The following is a 17,901-nucleotide window of genomic DNA, read 5'->3' as shown; positions in this document are numbered from 1 at the left end:
AAATAAAAATACGAAAAGGCGGCTTTAAATCAGTGTCAGCCATTAAATTGCACGTGCAACGAATTAGAGAATTAATAAAAAAAATTAAACTTGTAATCTGTTCTCTCTCATGTAAATATTAAAATGTTAAATAAAATAATACTAATTTTATCCGTGATATTCACCAAATAGATCGGCTCTATTTCGAAATCATTTCTTCTTTATTTTTCCTCTTTAATTTTGTTTTCTGCGAACTTGCTCTTCCGTTCGTCATCTTGAATGTTAAGTTGAGCTTGTAAAGCCAATCACATTTTAAAAATCGTTTCCTTTATAAAAGCAGATAAAGTTAATCGAAAGCAGATTATAAAACAAAAACGTAAGTATTACTACATGGCACACGTATGTGTATTTTTTATTTTCATCTTTTTTCATCGGATTATTATCGAATGGTCACTAATTTATCAGATTTTGTTTTCAATACTGACATAAGCATAAAAAACCGTTCAATGCGCAATTCTTTATGTTATCAGTGGTTGTTCACGTACCGAATTGATAACATTTTTCTTGTTTTTTTGTTCTTTAATATCCTTTTGTCTTTATCGAAACATGAAATCAGAAAAAAAAACAACAAAAAATTAAAAAAAAAAAGGCCCGCCTTACTAAATGGCCATAAAGTAGGTGTTCATTTTACATTAAATTTATAATGAAAAGTTATCCCCCACTTTTTGAAAAAGTAATTTTTTTATATCAAGAAAACTATTTATCTGCGCTACTTTTAATGTATATATTCGTTTTCAGAACTCCTGAAAACCTTAAAAAGTCGTCATTGTAAAATATTTTTGGAGGATTGCAAAGCTTTTAGATGTGGACTAAAACAACCTATTTATTTATAAATTTTCTTTTCTCAATTTTTTAAATTTAAATATTTTTCACTGATTCATATGTTTAAAGTAAAGTGTATTTTTTATTTTCATCTTTTTTTTCATCGGATTATTATCGAATGATCACTAATTTATCAGATTTTGTTTTCAATACTGACTTAAACATAAAAAGAAACTATCAATACTTTAATTCTTTATGTTATCAGTGGTGGCCAATTCTGTATGCGTTTTCACGTCCAGAATTGATAAAAAAATTTTTATTGATTTTTGTTTTTTAATGTCCTTGTGTCTTTATTGAAACATGAAATCAGAAAAACAAACAAAAACAAAAAGTGTCCGCTTTGCGCTTTACTAGGTGGTCATAAAGTGGGTGCTCATTTGACATTAAATTTATAATGAAAAGTGATCCCTCACTTTTAAAACAATAATTTTGTTATATCATGAAAAATATTTCTCTGCGCCACTTTTAAAGTATATAACTCCTGAAAACCTTAAAAAAATTGTAAAGATTTTTTGGAGGATTGGAAAGATTTTTGACGTGGACTAAAACAACTTATAATTATGATTTTTCTTTTTTTAAATTTTTTAAATTTAAATGTTTTTCACTGATTCATATGCTTAAGGTAAAAAAAATGCTCGATGCACGTATGGAAGCAATACCCTCCCACTGTGTATATTTTTTTTGTCATCTTTTTTATTTTATCTTTTTTCAACGAAGTCTAATACTCAGTAATCTACCAGATTATATATAAAAAAGAATTCAGTATTTACTATTTTTAGGTGTACTCTGTTTCTAATTACAACACTCTTGTAAATCGAACCCCCATTTTGGAAACATCGACTTTTTTAGCCAAATTTCACAAATTAAGTAATGCAGTTATTGTTTTCTCATTTTTTAAAAATTAAATGTTTGTATTATTGTTGAGTTTTCCTGTTAATTTATTTGGAAAGGCAGTTATTAAATTTTCTGTTCGTTTGTTTAAAGAATGCTGATAATTAAAGAAACTTATTATTATGTATTTTGAAGTTCTCTCAAAAATACATTCAACAAACCTTACAAATAACTTTGATTAAATTAAAAAATAATCATGATTTTTAAACAAATTACAATATTACGGTTCTGAATTTCTTTAGATGAGGAATGATTCTTTGTATTATTTAGATTATTAAGACTACTGTTCTCATCTTGAGTGTTATTTATTGTGCAAAAATTGTAAAAATAACATTTAAGACGAGAACAATAGTCCAAATGATACGTACCAATAACATTTTTCTTTCTTTACATTTTTTACATGTTGAAAATTTGTTTTTGTTTTTCATCGCAATAATGGAAATTTCATATTTACTTACCGGATTGTGTTTGTACCCTTTAACGTTTTGAAAAATGATGATGATGACATAAAATTAAACTATTTTGTATTTTATGAACATTAACTGTGATAGATGAAAAGGTCGGAGTTATTATTAATGGGACTTTCATAAGTGGATGTTCTGAATTTGTGTAAGGAAAATCATAACTTACTTAGCTAGCATGTGTGTGTGCTTCAAAGTGTTAGTTGTGTAACAAAAAAAAAGAAAGGTTAAAATATCAGTTGGTTTTATTGTTGACGTGTTACTATGTATGTTGTGTTTGTTGTGTAACGGACTATTGTCATCAGATCTTTAATGTCTATTGTAGATGCCCATGATTCTTCTAGGTGTTGGTGTGTGCTTTCATATCAACATATATACATACATAACATAATATGACGTCATGCCTGTCTGCTACTTCTGATAGGTTTGTCATACGTCCTTGAGGAGGTCGAATCTGATTAAAGGAACGCTTCAAGACAGGACCAAACACGATGTAGGATTTTATATCTTTGGATTGGGGATTTCTTCTATGCTTCCATTTTGAGACTTTTCCTTCACAGGAGTGACACATTTAATCCCATTTGTCTTTATCGGCGTCTCTAATCCAACTTCAGCTATGCTTGCACAAACTGGAACACAAAACATTTTATTGAAAATGACTTCAAATCTCTGTTGTCAACTCATCGCTAGATAGGTAATTATATAGACAGATAGATAGATACAGAGATAGTTAAATAAACAGATTGATCAACAGATAATTTTCTGCTTCTGCCTTGCTATTCTCTAAAAGACGGCCACTTGTGCAACACAGACTCATTATTTCTATGCAAATGAAATGGGTGAATAAAAACGTTTGTGAAACAAACAGGAGAACAAGTTGGATAAAGGTGTGCTATGTGCGTAGTCATGTGCAAGTTAACTTGAAAGAGTGTTGAATTTTTAAGTTGGAAGTTTTCACAATAGAGTGTCGAGTTTTGGAGTGTGATGTTTTGACAACAGTTTCAAGTTTTAAGGTTGGAAGTTTTTGACATCTGTATCGAATTAACCCGAGAAATTGTTATTTAAAGAATAAATTGCTTATTTATATTTATCTGCTGAAAGGATTGTAGTATAGAAAGACTCATTCTAACATTGAAAAACAACTTTATTAATTTTATTCGTTAGTAAAAATGTAGAAAATAAGAAAAGGATTGTAGAATGAGTCCATCTTTCAACCAATCAAGCAATTAAATGTGATAGATGAAAAGTTTAGAGTTATTATTAATGAGGCTTTCATAAGTGGATGTTCTGAATTTGTGTAGGGAAAATTGTAATTGACTTGGCTAGCATGTGTGTGTAATTATTTTTTATTTTGTTGAACATTAAATTGTTTTTGTTTTTCCTTGCAATAATGGAAATTTCATATTTACTTACCGGATTGTGATAGTACACATTAACTTTAATTCCGTTTTGAAAAGTTAGATGACATAAAATCAAACTATTTTGTATGTTATGGAACATTAACTGTGATTATTAATGGGTTTTTCATAAGTGGATGTAATGAATTTGTGTTTTTGAGTTCGAAGTTTTTACAATAGAGTATCGAGTTTTGGAGTGTGATGTTTTGACAACAGTTTTAAGTTTAAAAGTTGTACGTTTTTGATAGCATTGTATCGAATTTACCCGAGAAATTATTGGTTTAACCATAATTTGCTAATTTATATTTATCTGCTGAAAGGATTGTAGTATAGAAAGACAAAGTCTCATTCTAACATTTAAAAACAATTTTATTAATTTTATTCGTTAGTAAAAATGTAAAAAAGAAGAAAAGGATTGGCTGTAGAATGGGTCCATGTGTGTGACTGACTTGGCTAGCATGTGTGTGTGTACTTCGAAGAGTTGGTAGTGTAACAAAAAATAAAGAAAAGCTAAAATGGCAAAACTGTTTTATTGTTGATGGTCAATTGTGCAATGCAGACTGTCGCCATTTCTATGCCAATGAAACAGGGAAATTAGTTAGTAGAATCACCATTCAGTGTGTTGTCAGTCCAAGAGCTGGAATGGAAGAGAGGATTGCCAATGTTTAATCGTTTTATGAATGTTGTCATCTGCTCAGCTTGCCTGAGAAATGGCCTTTTATTTGGTAAACTAGAAAGGAAGTTGACTGCTAGCAGCAATCAGCACAGCTTATAAACCAAAAATTCAAAATCTCAGACCGTCAGGTGTCGGTGCTGCTGCTATAGAAATAATGGTTTCCACCTAGACTTGATATGCTGTTTTTGGTTATGGCTCAGTAATAAAGCAACTGCAACAGTCACTCGGATCTTGGTTTCGAATTTCACTGATCATTTATAGAGTTGAAAGTATTTAATGTGGCTCTTACACTCGAACAGTTATTACATTTCAAAACCCAGACCTGCGCATTTTCTGGTACCATCGCAGAAACAAAAAAGGAAGGACATTGAAATATGACTCAGCATTTTTTAAGTGGATACACAAGAATTTATTCCAGTAATTTCCAACAATGCACTTTACTGTGTTTCAAAATATCACTTCGGTGTCGAACATGTTTCTCAAAAATGCCCTTTCATGCATGTGTCTTTTTCATCACCTTCCTTTCCATTTTTTGACCACTGCAGATGAGTCCAAACTTGTCCAATTGCTTTCTTTTTGTGTCAACTTAAAAATTAATTTCTTTTGTCTTTCTCATAATCACTTTCAATTACTTTTTTTAATCATGCATGGAATGAACCCGAGAAAAAAATATTCTTTTAAAAACAGAAAATAGATCTTACCCAACCTAAACAATTCCATCTCACTTGTTCCTCTTCCCCACTTCCAAACACTGAACCTACTTTAGGCCTTTCTGAACGGATCCTAATATCGTCTTTGACATCTAACCCTAACCACTTCCAAACACTGAACCTACTTTAGGTCTTTTCAAATGGATCCTAATATCATATTTGATGAAAATAGGGGATAATTCGTGTCTAAAATATATGCAATTTTCGACGTTATGCTCTGTGTTATGACTCTCCTCTTCATCATTGGTACATCAGACTCCTGATCCGATCTTTCTTGTTGATGTTAGCTCCTCCATATTAAGATAACAGCTTGTACTATACCTGAATTGCTATCCAACTCATACGCTCTTTCATAACGTTCTTTCCATGCTGGGAATTTCCTATTCCTTGATTGACGTTGTCCACAGATGTTACACATGCACGTTTTTCACGGAGCCCATCAAATGCTACTTAATCTTATATAACCACATGATATGTTTTCTAACATAATAAACCAGATCTTCAATCTTAAAATCCATTGACTTTGTTTTCTTATCAGAGTTCTCTACTAGTTTTTTCCTAGCTTCCTGAATGTTTTCCCTTACTAAAGTAAAAGATCGATGCATCTCTTTTAGAGCGATCTCGTGTTGCTCATCACCATAGTATACTCTACAAGGCATTAATATATTATCTAATGGCAGGATCACGTCTCTGTTGTAGACCAAGAAGTATGGTGAGAATTTCATTATTTCACTCACATGGAATCTGACAGTCGCCAACATTTGGTTTATGTATAAATGCCATGACTGTTCATTGTTCGCTAAAATGTCATACATCATCCTATGAAATCTTTCTATTTTCCGTTACTTTAGGGGAAATAAAATGATGTGGTCACGTGATGTATGTTGACGTCCTCCCATACCTTCTTCATCACTTTGTTAACATTTTTGGACCCATTGTCTGTTAACAACTGGAGTTGTACCTTGAATCTTGGGAAAATCTCATCCAACAACAGATGCACCACCATTTCTGCCTTCTTATTAGGGATCACAAAAGTCTCCAGCCAAGCACTATACATATCGATGAACGTCACTATGTACTAGTTACCTGAAAGTGTAGGGTAGGGCCTGGAAATATCCAATATCAGTTTTGCAAAAGGAAAACGAGGCAAACCACACTTCTGCATTTGTAGTGGTTGCTTTCTCAGGTTTCTGGTTTGGCATGAAATATATTTGCCTACGTATTTATTCACCTCCTTAAATGAACACGGACAGAAATACTTTAACTTATTGGCCTGAAATATCTTTTCCACGCCCATGTGACCATTATTGTCATCGTACTGCACAAACAGTCTTTTTCTATGATGCGACGGTACATATAACCTTATCAATAGTTTGTCGTTGAGTTTCGACATCATCTCGTCTTTTATTATGACTTATTTTTGTTCCATTATAGATGATTTACCATTCTTCATCCGCATCTTTAAATCTAAAAATTTCCCTATCTGCCTCTTGAATCTACACTCGAAATCATAGAACGTTCAGGCGATACTGATGAACACTCAACCCTTTTATATGACGCAAACATTTTTGGCTCCAAATGATTCGAATTTATCATTAACTTTATGTGATAACTAGTAAATTGGTTTTTCAGCCTCTTTGCTCTTCCTTTGATCATATGACAATTTGCGACAGATATTCCCCAAATACATCATTTGATGCATCTGTGTGCAGCCGGTTGTCCTTTTTAGGATCAAAATACGCCAATATAACCATATCTGCAAACTTCGTTTTTAGGCAAACATTAAAGGCAAACTAGCATGTGTTGTCCCATTGGAACCTTTCATATTTCCTCATCAAGTAAACTAACGGCTCACTTGTCTCACAAAATCTTTTGATAAATCATTGATAATATGACGTTATATTGAAGAAATCTCTAATTTTATCGATTTGACTTTGTTATACCCTGTTCACTTACTTTGAACCACAGATACTGTACTTCTCTCCTAGAAATCTCACACATTATGGCTTTTAACCTAAGGTTGTGCTTATGTAAACTGGCTTGTACCCTATCTATGTGATCTAAATGACTTTCCATCGTATCTGAGAAAATTAAATAAATTGCATAAACTGGCTAGTACCCTATTTATATGTTCGTATCTGAGAATCTTAAAATATCATCCCAATACGGTAATGTATAAGCTTGCTGTACCTGTATAACTATGGACATTAATTCCAGAAAGACCCTGGATAGATTTGCAAGTCTGCCTGGCATCAGGTTAAACTGAAATAAACCCTGGTGGTAGGTGAACACAGCTTTCATTTTATTGTCCTTACTTAATTTAAGCTGCTATTACCCTGACTTTTGGTCTATTTTTGAGAAATATTTTGCTGGCCCGTTTAAATACGGCGTCTCAGTATGAGTTCATGCCTTCCAGTATTGATATGCTTCTCCAGCGTATCGGTTCTGTCCAAGAAAAATCTCTATTCTACTTCAGCAACATATCAACTTCCAACTTGAATTCTTGAGGTATTTTTATTCCCTTCAAATTTGTTTCTCTTTTGTTCATCATTCATGGTAATCTCGATAATGTTACCAGTCACACTACACTTAGTTATTTTGCAGCTCCTTCTCAAGTATGTATGCAGATGCTGGTGTTTTAATGTAATTTTCTGTGCTAACTGAACTATTGATGAAATATAGACATCATCTTCCAGAGCGATATACTCATCAAATATTCTTATTGCTGCTAAATCAAAGTACACCCTAACGCATTTTTCTTAAGTTGTGGTATAGTATGACACGTGTACTGAGATTCTATGTAACAAAGAAGTCCTCGTAGATAGACTGACTTCCTATTCCTAATCTTAATCGACGGATCCCTTCTACAATTAATTGGCACCCATTAGCTGTTCTTAAACTAATGTTTTTATCGCATAGTTATGTCTCTGTCTGAGTGCTTTAAAAATGTATTACTGACACCTCTGCTCCCTTGTCCACCAGAGCTCTATAATTATTTCCCTGAATTCTTATTGAAAAGGAATTTGATGCGCCCATATTACCAACTATGTGCATTGATGCCCTTGTTCCGTTTATAAGGCATCAAAGGAATGGAGCGCCCTTGTTTCCTTGGATATGCTTCCTGCAGAATCTCTGTATATGGCCCAGCTCGCCACAATAACTAATATCTAATTATCTACCTGCCTATTTACTTCTCTTTACTTCATGTACTTGTCCCTTACTCCTCTTTTATGTCTCCATATCTTTGGGGACTGGCTGGACCCATAGCCTCAACTAGAATCCACTGTCTCATGTGGAAAACCTTCATGGGATTTTCTTCGTACTCCTTCCTTATGTCGAGCCAGATCTTCCATTTAACTTTTGCTAGGGCCTTCTGACATTTTTCCTCATCCACTACTCCGGTCACCCTGAAATATTACAAGGTATCAATAATCCACCTCCTTTATTCCACTGTCTTTTTTATTTCCCAACAGCACTATTTTCATAAAAAGAGATCTCCCTCTTATTTATATTGTTACTGACACCACTGCCTTTTTTCAATAGTGAAGTCAATCCCTGCACAAGATTTGAAAATAGATACTACTCCATTATGACAACAAACGCGAAAGAACAAAATAATAATACCACTCAAAATCAAACTCTTGTCTCTTATTTTCCAAGTCATCTCATGCCACATGGGGTTTACATCATTAAAAGACTCTAATAACACTCTATATATCTTTAAATATGTAGCCAGTATAACACTTCAATCCTCACAATGTAAAGAAACTAACAGTCTGGAAAACACCGAGCAAAACCAATACATACTAATAAAAAATATACTAATATACTAATAACAATACATATTAAAATGAGGTAGAAAGCTTAAGAAAAACTCTCCTCAAGAAAGCAATGTGGAGAAATGCGTGACTTACCTGGATAGACCACGTGCGGGTCGGTCACCAAAAATAAATAAAAAGAAAGAAAAGAAACGGTCAAGACTCTTATTTATAGAGTAGTGATCACGTGAGTTAGAAGAATATGCAAATAGAGGTGAACGATTTTGCGATATAAAAAGCCTGTGTTGTTAAGAGGAGGGGCAGACTGTTGGCAGAAGTCAGTGCTGTCAGACGTGCTTTAGAGTTTTGTTATTATATGTTGTGTTCGATTGTTGGGAGAGAGAAAAGAGAAGAGGAGGAACCAAGAAGACATTCTGCAGATACTTGACTTTGTGTTGGTTTTAAGCTATTTTGGCGCTTGGTGTGCGGTGACTAACAATGGACAGATTCGACATTCGCTTAATACCCGAGTTTGACGGATCTACCACTGGACCGGCTGTCGTCGAATGGATTGAAAAGGCAGAGAAAATCTGTAAACTGTGCAAAATTAAAGAACCAGCCACAGTTATCCCTTTGAGGCTAACCGGAGGGGCCTATGCAGTCTACCAACAACTCGGGGATGAACCAGACTGGGATGAAATCAAGCAGAGCCTGTATACAGCGTTTGGTACAGATCCATTTGTTGCGTGGCAACAGTTCACGAGCCGGACACTTCAACCCAAGGAAACAGTCGACGTGTACCTAGCCGACCTGTGAAAATTATCTGTACCGTTTGGTGGGGTCAACGATAAAATATTAAGCTGTGCTTTTTTTGGTAGGCCTACCCGAGGAGGTCAGTAAACTGTTGCGGGCATCATCAAGAATCGATGAATTGTCAACTGATTAGTTATTGGCCCGAGCTCGAAACATCTGTAAGGAACAGGAACCAATTGCAGCAGCAGCTCGTTTTCGACATGGAGGCAATGTGGACTCTCTTCCAGATAGTAATAAGCATGCCACCCCAGTGTGCTATAAATGTGGGGAGGCCAATCATTTTGCTAAAGAGTGCCGGAGTGATAGGAGAGGTGTATATCCACAATCAAAGGGACCAGTGCAATGCTATCGCTGCAATAAGTTTGGGCACATATCTCGCAACTGTTCAGGAAACGAAGTTGGAGGCAAGGTACTATCGCTACCCTTGCCCCCTGCCAACCAATAAACACAGGATTGCCTGTCATTAGCGTTAAACTTGATGATGTGCAGTGTTCAGCACTTATAGACACGGGGTGTTCCCGGTCTATAGTTAGTGCCCATTGCTGTCCGGTGTGGCGGAGGAACCCAGTCGGCGTTATGACCATCAATGGCTTATCACGGGTATGTTGTGGTGAAGGGACAGTCACAATCTGTACTGAGAAGGGTGACACAGCTAAAGTTGACGTTCTGGTGATGCAGGAGAAACCCATTGGCTACGACATGTTGCTTGGAATTGATGCAATACAAGCACTAGGAGGCGTTACAATCACAGCAGCTTGAGGTATCAGGCTTGGAGAAGGGAAAGACGTCGGTGCAGCCATGTCAATTGAAGAAAAGGACTTCTGTGCTACATTTGATGACAACGAAAGGGTGTGGACTGCAAAGTGGAAATGGGCCATGGGCCAGGAACCAGATCGGCTGTGCAACACGATTCCAGAGTATGCAGTTTCTACCAAGAATAGGGCCGCATATGAAGAAGAACTTCAGATGTGGATTGACAACGGTTGGTTAATACCATACCCACAGGACGTCTGGGACCACCCAAGGGATTAATTCCGCTCATGGCTGTTGAACAACCTACCAAAGAAAAAATTTGTCCCGTAATGGATTACCGAGAGTTGAATCGGCATGTTGATGCGTTTACCGGAAACGCAGATGTGTGCGCTGCTAAACTGAGAGAGTGGCGTCAAAAAGGGAGCAATGTAGCACTTCTGGATCTAAAGAGGGCCTACCTGCAGATACGTGTCCATGAGTCATTATGGCCGTTTCAGACAGTACTACTCAAGGGAAAACTATATTGTTTGACACGTTTGGGTTTTGGCCTAAACGTAGCACCCTTGATTATGACAACCATTATTAAAACTGTTTTGATGCAGGATGAGACCACAGCAAAAGCTGCTTCAGCCTACATAGATGACATCTATGTTAATGAGGACATAATGTCTACGGATGCAGTTCGAATAAAACTGAAAGCGTTTGGGTTAATAAGCAAAGACCCTAAGCGCCTAAAGGATTGAGTGCCCGTGCTAGGCCTCGAGGTCTGAGAGAAGGGCAATACGTTGTGATGGAAACGAGGGAGCCCACTTCCAAAGTTACCCAATGTATTAACAAGACGTACTGTGTTTTCTATCTGTGGTAAATTGGTAGGACATCTACCTGTCTGTACAAAAGCATCAGTGAAAGCAGCCATACGTTCGTGTGAAGAGTGTCAGAGAATTGATCCCAATGGCAAAAAGGGAAGCTCGAGGTGGAGGGCAACTGGCAGCGAGTAGGGATGGACATAACACATTATGGGGACAAACATTTTTTGACCATGACGGATTGTGGCCCAACGCGTTTCACAATATGGCGCCTGTTGACACGACAGGATGCAGCCAGCATTATACAACAGTTGAGAGCCGTCTTTTTTGAACGTGGTGCCCCGATTGAAATTCTGACTGATAATGCCGCCACATTTCGATGTCAAGAATTTCAGAAATTCGTGCACGAATGGGGGATTAAAATGCATTATCGGTGTGCATATTATCCCGAGGGTAATGGTATAGCAGAACGGTGTCACCGCACCATCAAAAGAATTGCAGCCAGGACGCAGTGCTCTATTTCAGAAGCTGTGTACTGGTATAATATAACACCCAAGGACAATGCAACACCAGCAACTGCACCAGCCAATGGGATTTCCCAATATGAACAGCGTGTGAAAGGAGTTGATGCCATACCATCAGTGGTGAGTGTTGTCAATACACCATATCAGGTGGGAGACCTTGTTTGGATAAAACCCCCGAATGCTGGGTGCACTACGAAATTTTTCCAGGGAAAAATAGACGAAATCATAAGTCCTCAGACCATGTTGATTGGTGGCATACCACGTCACGTAAAAGATATCCGCCCTTGTTATACCTCTTCTGATTCCAAGGACGATGAGGAGGATCACACACCGTTCAGAGATGATCCTGATCACTTACTGCCCCTTCAGGTGAGCATAGAAACACCACCAACAGAACCAGACGAGGGAATGATGGGACATACTGATGACAATAGTAATGAGAGCGATGGACACAAGGAAGTAATGCCTCATCGAAATACTCGACAGAGACGAATACTGCCCACCCCCGTGATTGCGAAACCCCGCGAGAAGGGATGATGGAGCATACCGAGGAGATGACGCCTCCGATTCTTCGGAGAAGTACCCGACATGACGGATACTGCCCCCCTGCCCTGATTGTGAGACACTGCCTATGGAACCACGAGACGGGATAATGGAACAGACTGGTAGTAATGATAGTGGTAATGAAGAAAACAGCAATGAGGAAGTGCTGCCCCCAATTCTTCGAAGGAGTACCCGCCAACGACGATTGCCCGCATGTCCTGTTTGTGATCATGAGATCAGGGGGGAGTGTGGAGAAATGCGTGACTTACCTGGATAGACCACGTGCGGGTCGGTCACCGAAAATAAATAAAAAGAAAGAAAAGAAACGGTCAAGACTCTTATTTATAGAGTAGTGATCACGTGAGTTAGAAGAATATGCAAATAGAGGTGAACGATTTTGCGATATAAAAAGCCTGTGTTGTTAAGAGGAGGGGCAGACTGTTGGCAGAAGTCAGTGCTGTCAGACGTGCTTTAGAGTTTTGTTATTATATGTTGTGTTCGATTGTTGGGAGAGAGAAAAGAGAAGAGGAGGAACCAAGAAGACATTCTGCAGATACTTGACTTTGTGTTGGTTTTAAGCAAGATAGTCAAATCTCTTCGGAATACTGCCATTATGTTATACTAATAAAAGTTTGTATATCATATACAAAGGACATGGCAGAAAAAATGAAAGAATTTGTAATTTTTAAAACGTCAGGTTAGTATTAAAGAGTGCATGTCAACTGGTTTATGGAAAAATCATGACAAAGAGATTCTATGTAAATGTTGAAAGTTATACAAATGTAATCCATGTCACTCACTTACAGTAAGATTAGAAAAACATTGAAGTGATTGAAAAACCAGTTATGGCAGAATATATGATTTAAAAGGCAAACCATCTACCCTTATGGGATGAAATAAAAATTATAAATGGAGAAGAACAATAAAGAGTAATCTGGCTTAAGAAATCGATATATATTCTGGGTGATGAGCAATTACTAAGCCTAGTGTAATATTTAACACAATATGGGAACAATTAATTATAAATAATATAGTAAAAAGCAGTTAAAAGTTTCTATAAACTCTTCCGATACTACAATCTAAAAGGTTATGGAAACAAAAAGCTACATTCTAAAGATTTATTTTTAAAATTTACATTTTATGAAATTAGGCTTTTTACACATGATTTAAATTATAAGACCAGAGACAAAAATTCTATTAAATTGTCAAAAAGTGTACGAAAAGTGTATGAAACCATTCAACAATCAAACTTAATAATGAGTTCTACCTCCACTGCTTTTGATGACTTCAGAAATTTTTGGGGGGCATGTTAAAAATAAGGATTTCCATTAAGGTGCGAGGGATCCTGTTCCAGTTTCTGAAGATGGCTTCATGAAGTTCATTTTTCTTGAATATTGTTTGCCGTTTCAATAAACCTCTTTTTTAATCCATCCTTAAACATTTTCAATTGGGTTCAAGTCTGGTGAGCATGAAGGATGTCCCAAGAGATGGACTCCATTTTCTTGTAGAAAGCTCAAGGTCTGTCTTGCATTGTGGACTGCAGCATCAACCTCTTGGAATAACCATCCATCCCCACACAAACGATGTCCCTCCATTATCAAAGATGCTTTTTGTAGCACGCTAATATAACCAGCTGTTGTCTGACGACCCTGCACCATCTGGAGTTCCATCTTACCATCTGTAAGAAAAGGCACCTCATACAATTATGGACCCTGTACCACTATGAGGTGTGGAAAAAATTTCAAAGGACATGCTTTTGTCATGTCAATATCGCTGTAACTCATAAGGACCATCTAAATTGAATTTTTCTCATTAGAAAACAAGACTGTCTTCCACTTCTCAACGTCCCAGATTTGGTATTCACAACCAAATCTTAAGCATTCCACTTTGTGACGTGGAAGCAATAGGGATTTGTTTACACTTTTTATTTACCATGCCTTTTTGTTGTAAGTGTCGTCTGATTGGACTGTAATCAGCATCTGTAACCGACTTAATTTGACTAGAAGAAAGTCCTCTGTCATTCATAACAACCTGTCTAAGTTTCCTACTCAATGCAGGAGAAATTTTGGGAGCCTACCAAAGGATTTTGCTTTTCCATAATTCTCAATGTTCTTTAGAAAGTTGACAATAACAGTTGCACTGCGATATACCTTAACTGCTATCACTCGCTGTGACATACTTTGCTTATGGAATCCTAGAATTCGAGGGCAGTCAACGTCGGTGAGTTTTCTTGTTTTAGGCATGGTAACACCTTTACACAGTGATTGCTAATCTCTAACTGAACTAAAAACATTAGAAGTACCATAAATCTAAGAATTTAAACCCTTGGTCTTATAATTTTGATCATGTGTAAAAAGCCTAATTTAATAAAACTGCAGATTTTTAAATAACATTTTTGGAATTCACCTTTTTGTTTCAACAACCTTTTATGTTGTAGTATTAGTAACATTAATTTAGAAGAGTTTAAAATCTATCCTTAAAACAGTGCTATAGTTAGAGTACTTGGTAAAAATCAGTTGTAAGTTAAATACTCCTGAATGCTGAAGTTTCAATCTTTAGTGATATTTAAAATAAAATTTTAAATTACATAAGATGCTACTTCAAATTACATAGGACGCTATATATATTTTAATAAAAATTAAATTTTGTCACACAAATTTTATTTTTTCAAATTTATTGTATATTTTCAGAATTTGCAACACTGAAAAGAAATCAATTAAGAGATAAGAAGACCTTTTCTTCCTTGGTGATGTAACAGTTTTAATTCCTTCAAAGAATTTTTTAGAATTATTAGCGTGCTTATTCTCATAAACGCAACTCAATATACTTTTTGTGGAATGCAATCAAACATGGGAGATAAACTACATTCTTGTGAAATATGTGGTTCTTCTTTTGCAAGGAAGTTAACTTTATTGAATCATATGAAAACACATATGGGAGAGAAATCACATTGTTGTGAAGTGTGTGGTTCTTTTTTTGCACAAAAGTCACATTTGTTGCGGCATATGGAAACACATAAGGGAGAGAAATACCATTCTTGCGAAGTATGTGGTTCTTCTTTTGTGCAGAAGTCAAATTTGTTACATCATATGAACACACATATGGTAGAGAAACCACATTGTTGTGAAGTATGTGGTTCTTCTTTTGCGCAGAAGTCAAATTTGTTGAATCATATGAAAACACATACAGGAGAGAAACCACATTGTTGTGAAGTATGTGGTTCTTCATTTGCACATAAATCAACTTTGTTGAATCATATGACAACACATACGGGAGAGAAACCACATTGTTGTGAAGTATGTGGTTGCTCTTTTGCGCGAAAGTCAAGTTTGTTGAGACATATGAAAACACATACGGGAGAGAAACCACATTCTTGTGAAGTATGTGGTTCTTCATTTGCACATAAATTAACTTTGTTGAATCATATGAAAACACATACAGGAGAGAAACCACATTGTTGTGAAGTATGTGGTTCTTCTTTTGCGCAGAAGTCAAGTTTGTGGGGACATATGAAAACACATACGGGAGAGAAACCACATTGTTGTGAAGTATGTGGTTCTTCTTTTGCATGGAGGTCAAATTTGTTGAATCATATGAAAACACATATGGGAGAGAAACCTCATTCCTGTGAAGTATGTGGTTCTTCATTTGCATGGAAGTCAAGTTATTTGACTCATATGAAAACACATACAGGAGACAAACCATATTATTGTGAAGTATGTGGTTCTTCTTTTGCATGGAAGTCACATTTGTTGCGTCATATGAAAACACATACGGGAGAGAAACCACATTGTTGTGAAGTATGTGGTTCTTCTTTTGCGCAGAAGTCAAGTTTGTTGAGACATATGAAAACACATACGGGAGAGAAACCACATTCTTGTGAAGTATGTGGTTCTTCATTTGCATGGAAGTCAACTTTTTTGACTCATATGAAAACACATACAGGAGAAAAACCACATTCTTGTTAAGTATGTGGTTCTTATTTTCCTTGGAAGTCAACATTGTTGAATTGTAGGAAAACACATACAGGAGAGAAACCACATTCTTGTGAAGTATGTGGTTCTTGTCAAGTCTGTTGACTCATGAAAACACATACGGGAAAAAAAATAAGCAACAATGTAGCAGCAATTACTTGGAACATTAACCGGAAGAACAGTTGAAAATGACTTATATACCATACATTACTATCATGTAATTCCTACAACCACCTATCTTAGAAATGCTGCTGTGAAACCTTACATACTTATATATATATATATAAAATAGTACATGTGTGTAATATCTAACAAGTAAACCCTTAAACTACTGGTCACATAACACTGAAATTCTCAGGAAATAATATTCATGCACCAAGGATGGTTTATAGTGAGGTATATCTTTGTTTACATACATGAATACCATGTAGATAATTGGCAGAATTTACACTTATAAAATGTACATTAACCACTAGCCGACATTATTTGCGTTCATGCACAGAATACAGAAAACAATATTAAACTGAAACGCTAGATATTTTGACTTGATTCTAGTTGATAACAACTCATTTTTTATGTCTTTGTATTAAAAAATGAAATAATATGTAAATTTTACTCACGGTTTTGAATTTGTTAGTACAAAGACAAACCTATATTTCTTCTTTTTAAGATTTCATATTTTTTTTATTTCAAATATATTTTTAAGGCGGAGGGGATGGAAAATAACACACGGAATACGGACTGTGCTTAAATAATATTATTTAGGAAGCCATTCTTAATATGTGGAGGGAAGGTATTTTTCAACTATTCTGTACTTTCATCTAACAATTTATTAAATAAGAAACATGTATACGGAATACGAACTGTGTTGAAGTAATAATGTTATTATTTAGCCATTCTTTATATGGGAAGGGTAGGGTATGTTTTTTACTATCCTTTATTTTCTCCTAACAATTTAAAATTGTCTCAGTCATGAAGAACTTCTCCACCAACTGAAACAAAGTGAAGCAGAGCATCAGAGCAGATACTACACTTTAATCTTAGCCAAGTAACCAAGTAGTTTTTTTACCAGGCATTATTTCCTCCTTGAAAAACAAATGCGGGGGTGAGATCTCTGAATTGCTTAGAAAAAACCAGGTAGATTCCTTTCATGTTTATCTCTATTTTTGTTTTATTATTGTTTTCATGTCAACAATAAGTATCCATTTCTCAATCTAATTTCATTCAAAATACAAAGTCTTGAGTCTCAATGCTATTATTAAGAAAGTCATAACATTATTAGAAAGCCATTTTTAATATGGGGAAAGTATCTTTTAAATATTCTATGCTTTCATATGGATTTGAAATAACGTTAATATTTAGAGCTATTCCTTATATGGGAAGCGTGTGTCTTTAACTAATCTTACAATTTAATAAATAAAAAACTGAAATATGGATTAAGGACCGTGCTGAAATAATACGGTTATTATTTAGATAACCATTCTTAATATGAGGAGCATATGTTTTTAACTATTATGTACTTTCACCTACCAACTTAATAAATAAAAAATGACATACGTAATGAGGAATGCGCTGCAATAATGACGTTATTATTTAGAAAGCCATTCTTAATATGGGGAGAGTATATTTTTAACTAATCTGCACTGTCCTTTTAGAATTTATTAAATGAAAAAAAATACCATACAGGATACGGACCGTGCTGAAATAATAACATTATTATTTAGAAAGGCATCC

At 35.5% G+C, this 17,901-nt stretch overlaps 1 long non-coding RNA gene across 1 annotated transcript; it reads left to right on the top strand.

Moving 5' to 3' along the window:
* The first annotated feature begins 253 nt into the window (after window positions 1–253).
* Window positions 254–17,024, top strand: LOC145270710 (uncharacterized). The gene is made up of 2 exons (XR_013865530.1): window positions 254–355; window positions 14,884–17,024. It is a non-coding gene; the product is annotated as an uncharacterized LOC145270710 (long non-coding RNA).
* The last annotated feature ends 877 nt before the right edge of the window (window positions 17,025–17,901 follow it).

This window comes from Euprymna scolopes, chromosome 46, assembly GCF_053919585.1.
Source record: "Euprymna scolopes isolate OS-2025 chromosome 46, ASM5391958v1, whole genome shotgun sequence".
NCBI lineage: Eukaryota > Metazoa > Mollusca > Cephalopoda > Sepiida > Sepiolidae > Euprymna > Euprymna scolopes.
This window is presented reverse-complemented; position numbering and strand designations above follow the sequence as displayed.